The sequence below is a fragment of the Saccopteryx bilineata genome, chromosome 6 (genome assembly GCF_036850765.1).
Source record: "Saccopteryx bilineata isolate mSacBil1 chromosome 6, mSacBil1_pri_phased_curated, whole genome shotgun sequence".
NCBI lineage: Eukaryota > Metazoa > Chordata > Mammalia > Chiroptera > Emballonuridae > Saccopteryx > Saccopteryx bilineata.
In genome coordinates this window covers 119608391-119622508 of record NC_089495.1, presented here as the reverse complement: position 1 = coordinate 119622508, position 14118 = coordinate 119608391, and positions in this window count along the sequence as shown.

Here is a 14118-nt window from a genome sequence, read left to right as displayed (position 1 = left end):
AATAGAAGACTGGATAAAGAAGATGTGGCACATATACACTATGGAATACTACTCAGCCATAAGAAATGATGACATCAGATCATTTACAGCAAAACGGTGGGATCTTGATAACATTATATGGAGTGAAATAAGTAAATCAGAAAAAAACAAGAACTACATGATTCCATACATTGGTGGAACATAAAAACGAGACTAAGAGACATGGACAAGAGAGTGGTGGTTACCAGGGGTGGGGGGAGGGAGGACACAGGAGGGAGGGAGGGAGAGAGTTAGGGGGAGGGGGAGGGGCACAGAGAAAACTAGACAGAGGGTGACAGAGGACAATCTGACTCTGGGTGAGGGGTATGCAACATAATTTAATGACAAGATAACCTAGACATGTTTTCTTTGAATATATGTACCCTGAATTATTAATGTCATCCCATTAACATTAATAAAAATTTATATAAAAAAAAGAATACATACATAGGTTTCAGTTAAACATCTCTATCTATATCATTTGAATTGTTGATTGTGTTATAAAGTTTCATACCTGAATTTCTTTTGTTGAAAATTGGGTTGTTTCCACATTGTATTCTGATTTTGTTTTTATAAAATAATGCTATAATATTTATATTATAGGCGCTGGCCGGTTGGCTCAGTGGTAGAGCATCAGCCTGGCATGTGGGAGTACCGGGTTCGATTCCCGGCCAGGGCACAAAGGAGAAGCGCCCATCTGCTTCTCCACCCCTCCCTCTCTCCTTCCTCTCTGTCTCTCTCTTCCCCTCCTGCAACCAAGCCTCCACTGGAGCAAAGTTTGCCCAGGTGCTGAGGATGGCTGTGTGGCCTCTGCCTCAGGTGCTAGAATTGCTCTGATTGCGGCAGAGCGACGCCCCAAGATGGGCAGAGCCTCACCCCCTGGTGGGCATGCCGGGTGGATCCCGGTTGGACTCATGCAGGAGTCTGTCTGACTGCCTCCCCATTTCCAACTTTGGAAAAATACAAAAAAAAAATCTATATTATAAGTATTCTTGTACAGAAACATTTATGCAAACCTCTGATTACTTCCACTTAATAAATTCCTAGAAATGAATATACAAGGTAGAAGGAGATATTTAAGACTTTTCATAATATTGCCAATGATCCTCCAGAAGATTGCATCACTTTGCACTACCACACCACCTGAGTAAGAATGTCCATATCCTATATCTTTGCTTTTTTATTATTATTACTTTTTATTAATTTTACTAGAGTGACATCAATAAATCAGGGTACATATGTTCAAAGAAAACATGTCCAGGTTATCTTGTCAATCAATTATGTTGCATACCCATCACCCAAAGCCAGATTGTCCTCTGTCACCTTCTATCTAGTTTTCTTTGTGCCTCTCCCCCACCCTTTCCCCTGTCCCCCCCACCCCACTCCGTAACCACCACACTTTTGTCAATGTCTCTTAGTCTCATTTTTATGTCCCACCTACTGGACATAACTGTATTGAATAATGCAGTTCTTGGTTTTTTCTGATTTACTTATTTCACTCCATATAATGTTATCAAGATCCCACCATTTTGTTGTAAATGATCTGATGTCATCATTTCTTATGGCCGAGTAGTATTCCATAGTGTATATGTGCCACATCTTCTTTATCCAGTCTTCTATTGAAGGGCTTTTTGGTTCTTTCCATGTCTTGGCCACTGTGAACAATGCTGCAATGAACATGGGGCTGCATGTGTCTTCACGTATCAATGTTTCTGAGTTTTGGGGGTATATACCCAGTAGAAGGATTGCTGGGTCATAAGGTAGTTCTATTTGCAGTTTTCTGAGGAACCACCATACTTTCTTTCATAATGGTTGTACTACTTTACATTCCCACCAACAGTGAATGAGGGTTCCTTTTTCTCCACAGCCTCTCCAACATTTGCTATTACCTGTCTTGTTGATAATAGCTAATCTAACAGGTGTGAGGTGGTATCTCATTGTAGTTTTGATTTGCATTTCTCTAATAACTAATAAAGATGAGCATCTTTTCATATATCTGTTGACCATTTGTATTTCTTCCAGGGAGAAGTGTCTGTTCATGTCCTCTTTTCATTTTTTTATTGGATTGTTTGCTTGTTTGTTGTTGAGTTTTATGAGTTCTTTGTACATTTTGGATATTAGGGCCTTATCTGAGCTGTTGTTTGAAAATATCATCTCACATTTAGTTGGCTGTCTGTTTATTTTGTTGTCAGTTTCTCTTGCTGAGCAAAAACTTCTTAGTCTGATGTAGTCTCATTCATTTATTTTTGCCTTCACTTCTCTTGCCTTTGGAGTCAAATTCATAAAATGCTCTTTAAAACCCAGGGGTCCATGAGTTGAGTACCTATATCTTCTTCTATGTACTTAATTGTTTCAGGTCTTATGTTTAGATCTTTGATCCATTTTGAGTTAATTTTAGTACAGGGGGACAAACTGTAGTACAGTTTCATTCTTTTGCATGTGGCTTTCCAGTTTTCCCAGCATCATTTGTTGAAGAGGCTTTCTTTTCTCCATTGTGTATTGTTGGCCCCTTTATCAAAAATTATTTGACCATATATATGTGGGTTTATTTCTGGACTTTCTATTCTGTTCCATTGGTCTGAGTGTCTATTTTTCTGCCAATATCATGCTGTTTTGATTGTCATGGCTCTATAATATAGTTTGAAGTCAAGTATTGTAATGCCCCCAGCTTCATTCTTTTTCTTTAGGATTGCTTTGGCTATTTGGAGGTTTTTATAGTTCCATATAAATCTGATGATTTTTTGTTACATTTCTTTAAAAAATGACATTGGAATTTTGATAGGAATTGCATTAAATTTGTATATTGCTTTGGGTAATATGGCCATCTTGATTATATTTATTCTTCCTATCCAAGAACAAGGAATATTCTTCCATCTCATTATATCTTTTTCAATTTCTCTTAACAATGGTTTGTAGTTTTCATTATATAAGTCCTTTACATTCTTTGTTTATTCCTAGGTATTTTATTTTATTTTTTTGTTGCAATCATGAAAGAGATTATTTTTTTGTGTTTGTTCTCAAATGTTTCATTGTAGGCATATAGAAAGGCTATGGACTTTTGTATGTTAATTTTTTATCCTGCTACCTTACGGTATTGGCTTATTGTTTATAGTAGTCTTTTTGTAGATTCTTTGGGGTTTTTGATGTATAGGATCATGTCATCTGCAAAAAGTGATATCGTTACTTTTTCTTTTTCAATATGGATGCCTTTTACTTCTTTGTCTTGTCTGATTGCTCTGGCTAGAACCTCTAGCACCACATTAAATAAAAGTGGAGAGAGTGGACAACCCTGTCTTGTTCCTGATTTAAGGGGGAAAGCCTTCAGTTTTGTGCCATTTAATATGATGTTAGCTGATGGTTTATTATATATGGCCTTTATCATGTTGAGATATCTTCCTTCTATACCCATTTTGTTGAGAGTCTTAAACATAAGATTGTGATGTATTTTATCAAATGCCTTTTCTGCATCTATTGATAAGATCATGTGGTTTTTGTTCTTTGTTTTGTTGATATGGTGTATTATGTTAACCGTTTTACGTATGTTGAACCATCCTTGAGATTCTGGGATGAATCCCACTTGATCATGATGTATTATTTTTTTAATATGTTGTATTTGATTTGCTAATATTTTGTTTAGTATTTTAGCATCTGTATTCGTTAGAGATATTGGTCTGTAGTTTTCTTTTTTTGTGCTGTCCTTGCCCGGTTTCGAGATGAGGTATATGTTGGCCTCATAAAATACGTTTGGAAGTATTGCTTCTTCTTCAGTTTTTTGGAAGACTTTCAGTAGTATAGGAACCAAGTCTTCTTTGAATGTTTGATAGAATTCACTAGTATAACCGTCTGTGCCTGGACTTTCATTTTTGGGGAGGTTTTTAATAGTTTTTCCTATTTCTTCCCTACTAATTGGTCTGTTTAGGCTTTCTGCTTCTTCTGACTTCAGTCTAGGAAGGTTGTATTGTTCTAGGAATTTATCCATTTCTTCTAGATTGTTGAATTTAGTGGCATAAAGTTTTTCATAGTATTCTACAATAATTCTTTGTATATCTATGATATCCGTAGTGATATCTCCTCTTTCATTTTGGATTTTTTTTACATGAGTCCTTTCTCTTTTTTCCTTGGTGAGTCCTGCCAAGGGTTTGTCTATTTTGTTGAACTTTTTAAAGAACAAACTCTTTGTTCTATTAATTTTTTCTATAGTTTTTCTGTTCTCTATTTCATTTATTTCTGCTCTGATTTTTATTATCTCCTTTTTTCAGCTGGTTTTGGGTTGTTTTTGTTCTTCTTTTTCCAGTTCCTTAAGGTGTGAAGTTAAGTGGTTCACTTGGGCACTCTCTTGTTTGTTCATAAAGGCCTGAGGTGATATGATCTTCTCTCTTATCACTGCTTTTGCTACATCCCATAAATTCTGATATGTTTTATTGTCATTTTCATTCGTCTGTATATATCTTTTGATCTCTGCACTGATTTCTTCTTTGACCCATTCATTTTTTAAGTGTATGTTGTTTACTTTCCACATTTTTGTGGGGGGTTTTCACTCTTTTTTGCAGTTAAATTCTAGTCTCAATGCTTTATGATCAGAAAATATGCTTGGTACAATTTCGATTTTTCTGAATTTGCTGATGTTACTTTTGTGGCCCAACATATGGTCAATTCTTGAGAATGATCCATGTACACTGGAGAAAAATGTATACTCAGTCACTTTGGGATGAAATGTCCTGTAGATGTCTATCATATCCAGGTGCTCTAGTGTTTTGTTTAAGGCCTATATATCTTTATTGATTCTCTGTTTGGATGACCGATCTAGAGCCGTCATTGGTGTATTGAGGTCTCCAAGTATGATTGTATTTTTGTCAGTTTTTGTTTTAAGGTCAATAAGTAGCTGTCTTATATATTTTGGTGCTCCTTGGTTTGATGCATATATATTAAGAATTGTTATGTCTTCTTGATTCAGCGTCCCCTTAATCATTATGAAATGACCATTTTTGTCTCTGAGTACTTTTGCTGTCTTGTAGTCAACATTATCAGATATGAGTATTGCTACGCCTGCTTTTTTTTGGATGTTATTTGCTTGGAGTATTGTTTTCCAGCCTTTCACTTTGAATTTGTTTTTATCCTTGTTGCTTAGATGAGTTTCTTGCATACAGTTGGATTTTCTTTTTTAATCCATTCTGCTACTCTATGTCTTTTTATTGGTGAGTTTACTCCATTTACATTTAGTGTAACTATTGACACTTGTGGATTCCCTATTGACGTTTTATACATTGCTTTCTGTCAGTTTTTTGTCTTGTCTGAGTCTTCTCTTTTGTTTTTTTATCCTTTGTTTTTATTTGGTTGTATTCCATACTTCTTTCCTCTGTTGCTATCTTTTTAAAATCATGTGATTCTGTGGTGGTTTTTTTAAGGGCAGTTACCATTAAGTAATGAAAAGGGTTCCTACACTGTTCATTGTAATGCACTATCTTGTGAGTACTTCTGTACTCCATTGTCCTTTGCAACTGTTAATTTTTGTCCTCTCCCCCCTTTTTTTTTGTTTGCTTTTGTTGTCACAGTTTAAATTTGGTTTTATTTTTTTCTTGGTGGAGCTTTTAGTTGTGGTTTTGTTTTCTTTTGTTCTTTGTATCTGGTTGGAAAACCCCCTTTAGTAATTCCTGGAGTGGGGGTTTTCTGATGATAAATTCCCTCATCTTTTCTGTATCTGTGAATGTTTTTGTTTCTCCTTCGTATTTGAAGGATAGCTTTGATGAGAATAGTATTCTTGGCTGAAAGTTGCTCTCTTTCAGGACTTTAAATATTGGGGTCCACTCTCTTCTAGCTTGTAGAGTTTCTATTGAGATATCTGATGATAATCTAATAGGCCTTCCTTTATATGTTGTATTCTTTTTTTCCCTGGCTGCCTTGAGAATTTTTTCTTTATCGTTGGTTTGTGCCAATTTTATTATGATGTGCCTTGGAGTAGGTTTGTTGGGGTTAAGAAAACTCGGGGTTCTGTTTTCTTCATGAATTTGAGGCTTTAGTTCTTTCCACAGGCTTGGGAAGTTCTCATCTATTATTTGTTTGAATATGTTCTCCATTCCATTTTCACTCTCTTTTCCCTCTGACATACCTATTATTCTTATGTTATTATTTGATGGAATTAGACAATTCCTATAAGGATTTCTTATTTTTTAAATTTTTGAGTCTCTTTCTTCTTCTCTCTGTTGTGCTTCAAGTTGCTTGTCTTCTATTTCACTAATCCTACCTTCTAGCTGGCCTGTTCTATTAGCTAAGCTTGTTACCTCATTTTTCAGCTCGTGAATTGAGTTTTTCATCTCTGTTTGATTTGTATTTATAGTTTCACTTTATTTGATAATATATTATTTGTGTTTGTTGTGTTGTTTTCTAAGCTCTATAAATTGCCTTTATTTGTTTTCTTGTATATCTCTGAGTATTTTTAGGATTTCTATTTCAAATTTTCTGTCATTTAGCTCCAAGGTTTCCAATATATTGAATTTTTTCTCCATAGATTTTTCCTCATGTATCTGTGCTACCTCTCTGTCTTTTGTATCCATGATATTTGATTTCCTTTTCCTTAATGGCATCTGAGGGTGGTTTGTTTATAGTACTAATGAGAATTAATAAGGACTAAAAAATTTAAAAAAATAAAAAAATAATTATTATTTGTATTTTTATTTTTTACTCCTCACCTCTCCCCTCCTTCTTGAGAGAATCTTGTGGTGAACTGTGAATTATGTTGTGCTAAATAGAACAAAAACTACCTATAATGGAGGGCCTGAGTTGGGGAGAAGTGATAAAGGGGTAAAGAAAAGGGGGTATGGACCCACAAATGCAAGAAAGAAAAAAATTTGTGTCAAGAATAAAATGATTTGCTTTTAGGTGATGGTTAACTAAAAGATATAATGAGAGGAATAAGAGAGAAATAGGAAAAATGGAAAAAAATATTTAAAAATTACTATTGTATTTAATAGAGCAAAAACTAGATAAAATGGAGAGCCAGGGTTGGGAGCACTGCTAGTGAGTTAAAAAGCAAAGTAAAAAACCCCTGAAGCACCACAAAGAAAAATTTGAGTCCCAAATAAAATAATTTGTTTGTGATTGAGGATTGAATGAGAGGAAAAGTAAAGGAGAAAAGAAGAAACTAATATAGAGGGAGAAAAAAAAAAGAAAGAGAAAACACAAAAAGAAGAAAAAAGAACAAAAGGAGAGAAAGAGAGAGTTAAGGGTTTTGGAGTGCAACCCTCATAGAGAGAAAGGAAGAGGAAAGGAAAGATAATGAGAGATGTAACACTTATGGGTAGTGTAGTTCAAGGAGAGGAGAGAGTAAGACCAACAGAGAATTAAATGACCAAATTAGAAAAGGAAGAAAATAATCAAGACAATAAAATAAGAGAAACAAATGAACAAATATAATAAAATGGGATAGGTTATAAAGTCTGTAGATTATTCTCAATTTTGAGAGGTTATCTTCTTGCTCTTTCTTTTTTCTCCCTCTACCTGGTCGGTGACTCTGTACCCCGGGTTCTGCCCCTGTGGCACGTTTAGGTAGAGGTTTGTAGTTAAGTCTCTATGGCGATGTCATATATTGGGCTTCAGTCTCATTGGAAGTCGAGGCTCATAGCATTTGCAGGCTCCGACAATGAGAAAGTTCGTGTTCCTGGAGCCTCTCTCCTAGTCTTTCCTTCCTGAATTAGCAGCCTGATGATCCAGCTATGGAGTTGCTGCTGCCTCTACCTGGAGAGTAAGAGGCTCAAAGAGCTGGCAAATCCTCACTCTATTCCTACTCAGTGCAGGGCTCTGGGTAAGGCTCAATCAGTCAGAGCCGCTAGTATAGTCAGGCAGGGCTGGGAGCCAATTGTTTTCAAGGTGCCTTTCTATGTGCCTCTAGGTACATCCTGAATGCCTCAGTACTCTGTGGGAACCCTTTCCCCAGGTTTTTGGCACTTTGTAACCTGTTTTGGCTGGGTAGAAGATGCCCTAGTCACTGTTTGCAAAGCAGGAGGACTTACAAGCTGTCAAATCCATCTTTTTAACATATAGCCTTGAGTATGCAAGCTCTGCCTCTGACTGTGCCCCTCTGTTCAGTAACACAGGTGCCCACTCCCGGGGCTCTAGGAGGAATCTTTTGCACACTATCAGCGCGCAAACCAGGAGATGGGGCGGATGGCTGCCCCACTTGCCTTTCTTTGTCTGGATTTGGTGCGAGCATTAGCTTGTGTTGACTGGGTTGCCACAAGCACAGTTTTTCCTTGGCTTGGATGCCCGTGCTGCAGCCTGGTTCTATTCACACCCTATGCCCGTCTCAGTTCCTATACTCTCAGTTCCCAGTGAAAGCAGCCCTTATTTAGGTTAGTGAGGAAGGCAGTGTTTCTTCCTCCATCTTATTTCCTTTGGGGTTGATTACATATTTAGTCAATTTTTCGCTCAATCATACCTTTGCGTTTAGTGTTAACTGCTGGAGGCTCCAAGGATAGATTTTTCTGTCTCTGGTTGAAGATCTTGTTGAATTTTTGGGGAGATTTATCGGTATCGCTCCTTACGGCACCATTTCTCTGACGTCACTCCCCAGGACTTTTTCTTATCTATCTTTGCTTAATATGGCTATGACTCCATGATGACAGAGCAAAATGCTTCACCTGTAACTGTTCCGTTCTGCTTGCTAATTCCAGTTTCGCTTTTGTAACCTTGCTTGCTTCTTGCATCAGCCAGGACTATAAAAGGCCACAAAGTCCACCAGTTGGGGCTCAGACTTTGGAGTGTTAAATCCTCTGGGCCCACTGGCATAATAAACTGGTCTTCCAACTATTCAAGTGTCGTTTGACTTCTTAGGTGTTCCAGTCCTCCGTAACATTTGGTTTCTTGACTGGGAGGCCTGCCATACTGGCCCCTTGTGCCATCAGCCCAGCAACAAGAACCACCTGATACCGGGGGCCTTCTGTATGAATGAGGCAGAGCCACTTGACATTTTCCACGGGACCTCCTTCCTGGAGGTTCCCGCACACCCAGGGGTAACTGGACTCGACTCAATGCAGAGACGGAGTAAAGTTTTTGGGATGCGCACTTGGATAAGTTAAGGTCCCAGGACCAGTCACCCAGTCAGTCCCGTCTCCCGATAGAAGTGGAGCTTGATCACCTCCCACGATATCAAGATTGAGACACCAGATAGGGATGCCCCCGTTAAGGGGGGACAATTAATAACCTCTGTATGAATAGATGTGTAAGTGACTGATTGTGGTTCCACGGCACAAGCTACAGAGTCCATCTGGGCCCTAACCTGTGGTTCATGGTGGCATCATAAGGCATAACAATGACTTGTTTCTATTTTGGGAGACAACTAGGGCCAGGGTTTATATGAGTGCACCTTAGCCAAGATGTGCCTTAAAGTATTGTGAGAGACGCAGCCAGGTGGGCAACTGGGTGACCTCTGGGAAGAAGGCTCCCACCTTTAATCTGTTTTGCAGCTCCGGACATGGGAGAGGTTACTGGAAGGTCATTTTTAGATTAGACATGGGGTCTGGTCAGTCCAAACCCACTGCATGATTAGGAATTTTAAGAAGGGATTTTCTGATGATTATGGTATGAAATTAACTCCTGGAAAACTCCACATGCTCTGTGAACTCAAATGGACCACCTTTAGGTTGGGTGGCTCTCAGAGGGAACCCTAGACTTATCAACTGTCAAGCAGTTACCCAGGTTGTGACGGGCAATCTGGCCACCCAGATCAGTTTCCCTATATAGATTACTGGTTACAGATAGCACAGACCTTGCCTGCATGGGTTCAGTTCTGCGTTAATAAGAAGAGACAGTGCAAGGTCCTGGTAGCCCACCCTTTGAAAGGAAGCAAGCCTCTGATTAATATGCATATTGCAAAGAGATCGGACATTGGAAAAATGAATGCCTCAATGGGAAAGCAGCCTCTGGTTCCTCTACCAAAGCCACTCAGTCAAGTAAAAGAAAGTATCAGCCAGAACTAGTGATCCAGGACTTGATCGGGCTAGCTAGGGTTGATTCTGATTAGGTAAGACCAGGCTTCATGAAATTAGGCCCCCAAGAGCCCACAGTCAATATGACAGTAGGGGGCCAACCAATGACTTTTATGGTGGACACGGGAGCAGAACACTCGGCAGTCACCACGCTAGTCCCATCCTTTACCAAGCAAGAAGCTACCATAATTGAAGCCACAGGCACTCAAACTGTTTGCTCCTTCTGCAAGTCCTGAACATGGCAACTCGGGGAACATCGAGTTTTCCATTGATTCCTTTATCTGCCTGAATGTCCCATCCCCCTTCTGGGATGGGACCTGCTAACTAAGCTAGGAGCCCAAATAACTTTCACACCTAGAAAATCTGCCAGCCTAACTTTAGGAACAGATGAGACCCTTGTAATGTCTGTAACAGTTCCTAGAGAGGCTGGATGGAAACTCCATGCTCAGGAGATAAATGAGCAAAACCCTCCTGAACTCTTAGAAGAATTGCTACTGGTCTGGGCAGAGGAGAATGCTCACAGGATGGCCAAAAACCAGGCACCTGTGGTAGTGGACCTGAAATCTGGGGCCCCAGAGAGACAGACAATACCCAGTGCCCAGGGAGGCTCAGCTCGGAATCCAAGAACACATAAAGGGATTCAAAGAGACCGGAATTTTAGTTGAATGCCAGTCCCCCTGAAACACACCACTACTACTAGTGAAAAAGCCAAATGGAGGCAGGTATCAGCTAGTACAGGATCTGTGGGCAGTCAACAACATGGTTATCACCTTACATCCTGTGGTCCTCACCCAAACTGTTGGGCCATAGCAGAGACCAGTGGCCTATCTGTCTAAACAGCTCGACTCAGTGGTCGCTGGGTGGCCCCCTTGCCTCCGGGTACTAGCTGCTGTGGTGATGCTAGTCAGAGAGGGTGACAAGCTCACCTTAGGCCAGAACATTCTTGTGAAATTTCCACATGTGGTGACCACCCTAATGAATAGCCGGAGGTACCAGTGGCTCACGAGCACCAGGATGGCCCACTATTAGGGACTACTGTGTGAAACCCACGGGTGACACTAGAAACAGTATGCACACTGAACGCAGTCACGTTCCTCCTGCCTGAGTGTAGGCTACCAGATCATGACTGTAAGGAAACCATGGATGAGGTCTACTCAAGCTGACCTGATTTAACAGACAGCCCCCTCACTGAACCTGAACTGGAACTATTCACAGACAGGAGCAGCTTCATCCAAAACAGGGAACGGAAAGCTGGGTATGCAGTGACCACCCGAGGCCCTATCAATGAGGCAGAAGCATTACCACAGGGTTGGTCTGCTCAAAGAGCAGAACTGTGGGCACTGATCCAAGCACTATGAGATATTCAAGAGGGAAGCAGGTCAACATCTTCACTGACTATAAATATGCCTTTGCCAACCTACATGTACACGGAGTAATCTACAAAGAAAAGGGGATACTCACAGCAGGAGGTAAAGAAATTAAAAACAAAGAAGAAATTCTTCAACTATTAGAAGCAGTCTGGAAACCCAAAAGAGTAGCAGTCATACACTGCTAAGAACATCAAAATGTAACCAATCCAATAAGCTTGGGGAACTGTTTTGCTGACCAATTGGCAAAGAGGGCCTGCTTTAGAATCAACCATTGTTCAGGCAATAGCAAAAGTATTAAAAATCAACTGGAAACTACATGCTACATATCAGCTTCAGTGTTCAGGGAAAATTGAACATATGAACCGAACCCTAATGACCAGCCTAGCTAAGTTCTGCCAGGAAACAGGCCTCCCTTGGGTAGACATGCTATTCCTTGCCATGTTGCAGGTTCGATGCACTCCTGGACCCACAGGATACTCCCCTGTTGAAACCTTATAAGGGAGACCCGCACCCATCATTAATAAACTGAGAGATAGGAAAATTAGGCCTCGCAACCCAACTCCAGATGCTAGGAAAAACGTTCCATAACACAGCCCGGTATGTTCCAGAGAGGCCTCAATCCCCTCAGGGAAATGGATCCACTCCTATCAGCCCGGAGACACAGTACGGGTTAAAGACTGGGGAAAAAAAAGAATCACTCTAATCTGTTTGGACAGGCCCACATATAGTTGTTTTGGCTACTCCGACTGCCATTAAAATTGCAGGTATGGCATCCTGGATTCACCATATCTGAGTCAAAAGAGCCAACACTGAGGAACTGCCAGAGACCTGGACTGCTCACAGTGATTCCACAAAGTCATTACAGGTGACACTCAGAAGGACAATGGACATACTACTAGAAATTGATGAAGAGCCCCAACCAGTGGAACCCAAGGAGCAACCAGGATTGTAATGACCTGCCAGCTTTCGTTCCTGATCATCGTCAGGATCCTGACTCTACTTCTGGGCATAGGACTACCGCAAGCACTCCAGCAGACTGGACTCGACTAGAGAGACTGTTATTAATAGTCACTTACATACTAATAGTAGGAGGTGTTGTTACTATAAAATGTTTTGGAAACTTTCTGTTAAAACAAGTCCTTACAAAATCCTGATCAAACTCATCCTAGTAAGCTTCACCCTGCCACTGAGTGCCCCCATGCCTTCATGTCTTAAGGAGTGCTTTTAGACATGTATAGTGATGCTCCACAGACTTCGTTAGAGGGAATCAAAGGGGCGATGATATGGCTATGACGCCATGATGACAAAACAAAATGGTTCACCTCTAACTGTTCTGCTCTGCTTGCTAATTCCAGTTTCGCTTTTGTACCTTGCTTGCTTCTTGCATCAGCCAAGGCTATAAAAGGCCTCAAAGCCTGCCAGTTGAGGCTCAGACTTTGGAGTGTTAACTCCTCTGGGCTCGCTGGTGTAATAAAGTGTCACTTGGCTTCTTGGATGTTACAGTCTCCTGTAACATGCTAATTCTAGTTTCATTTTTAATTGTAATCTCTTGCATTTCAAGATGAAATAGCATCTTACTGAATTGTTTTGCATCCCTTAATTTCAATGAATTTGAAAATAAATACACTTATGAGTTATTTCAATCCTTAACATCAGCGGTTCTCAACCTGTGGGTCGCGATCTTGGCGGGGGTCGAACGACCAAAACACAGGGGTTGCCTAAAGCCATCGGAAAATACATATTTATTTCGAAGCCTGTGTTTTGGTCGTTGGACCCCCGCCGGGGTCGCGACCCACAGGTTGAGAACCGCTGCTTTACATTAATAAGTGCTTTTTTTCTTATTGAATTGCAAAGACACTTACATATCAAGATTAACACTGTGTCTGCCATGCAAATTAAAACTATCCCCCCCCCCCCCCCCGCTTGAGAGAAATTCCTGGAGCAATAAACTAAGATGAGAATAGTCAACTAATCCAATTAATAATCAAAATTGGAGTTGATTTGATCATAAGCAATTGAACAAATTTAGGGTCTTCCTTTGTGCCAAGCACCACACTGGGCACAGTTAGAACACCCAGACCCTGTGATTCAGTCACACACAATACGCAGCGGTATGCAGGTGTGGAGACAGCTTACTATAAAGAGGAATTAGGCTTGAGGCATTCACCGCTCTGTGGTTTTCCTGGAGGGAGAGAGGAGCCTGCATTGTTACTGAATTTCTTTCCAACACTTACTTTGCCCTGAAGATGGACATATGCACATACAGTGGTACCTTGAGATACAAATTTAATTCGTTCTGTAACCGAGCTTGTAAGTCAGTCAGCTTGTATATCAAACTGCTGATACTGGACCCGTGTGCCAACGCGCCAACTAGCAGCAGCTTCCCGAATCACGACTCGTATCCCGGAATTTCGCTCGGATCCCGAACAAAAATATGAACCAAGTCGCAGCTACTATCTTAAAAAATTTGTATGTTGGTCTGTTCATATCTCAAGGTACCACTGTACTACACAGATGCACCACACACACAGAGCACATGCATACACACACTCTCCACTCATCTATCCTTTTTATAGATGTCTTTCTCCCTGCTGTTCACAGAGAAGGCTGATTGGTGAAGGCAGAAACAGAGGACAAGACAGGTCTGTGAGAGTCATTATTTCCCTCCTGCAGCTCCTTTGAAATTCATGTTCTGCAGACATTGTTCATTCAAATACAGCAAGCGCTTTTCTTCCCAAGTTCTGTCTGGC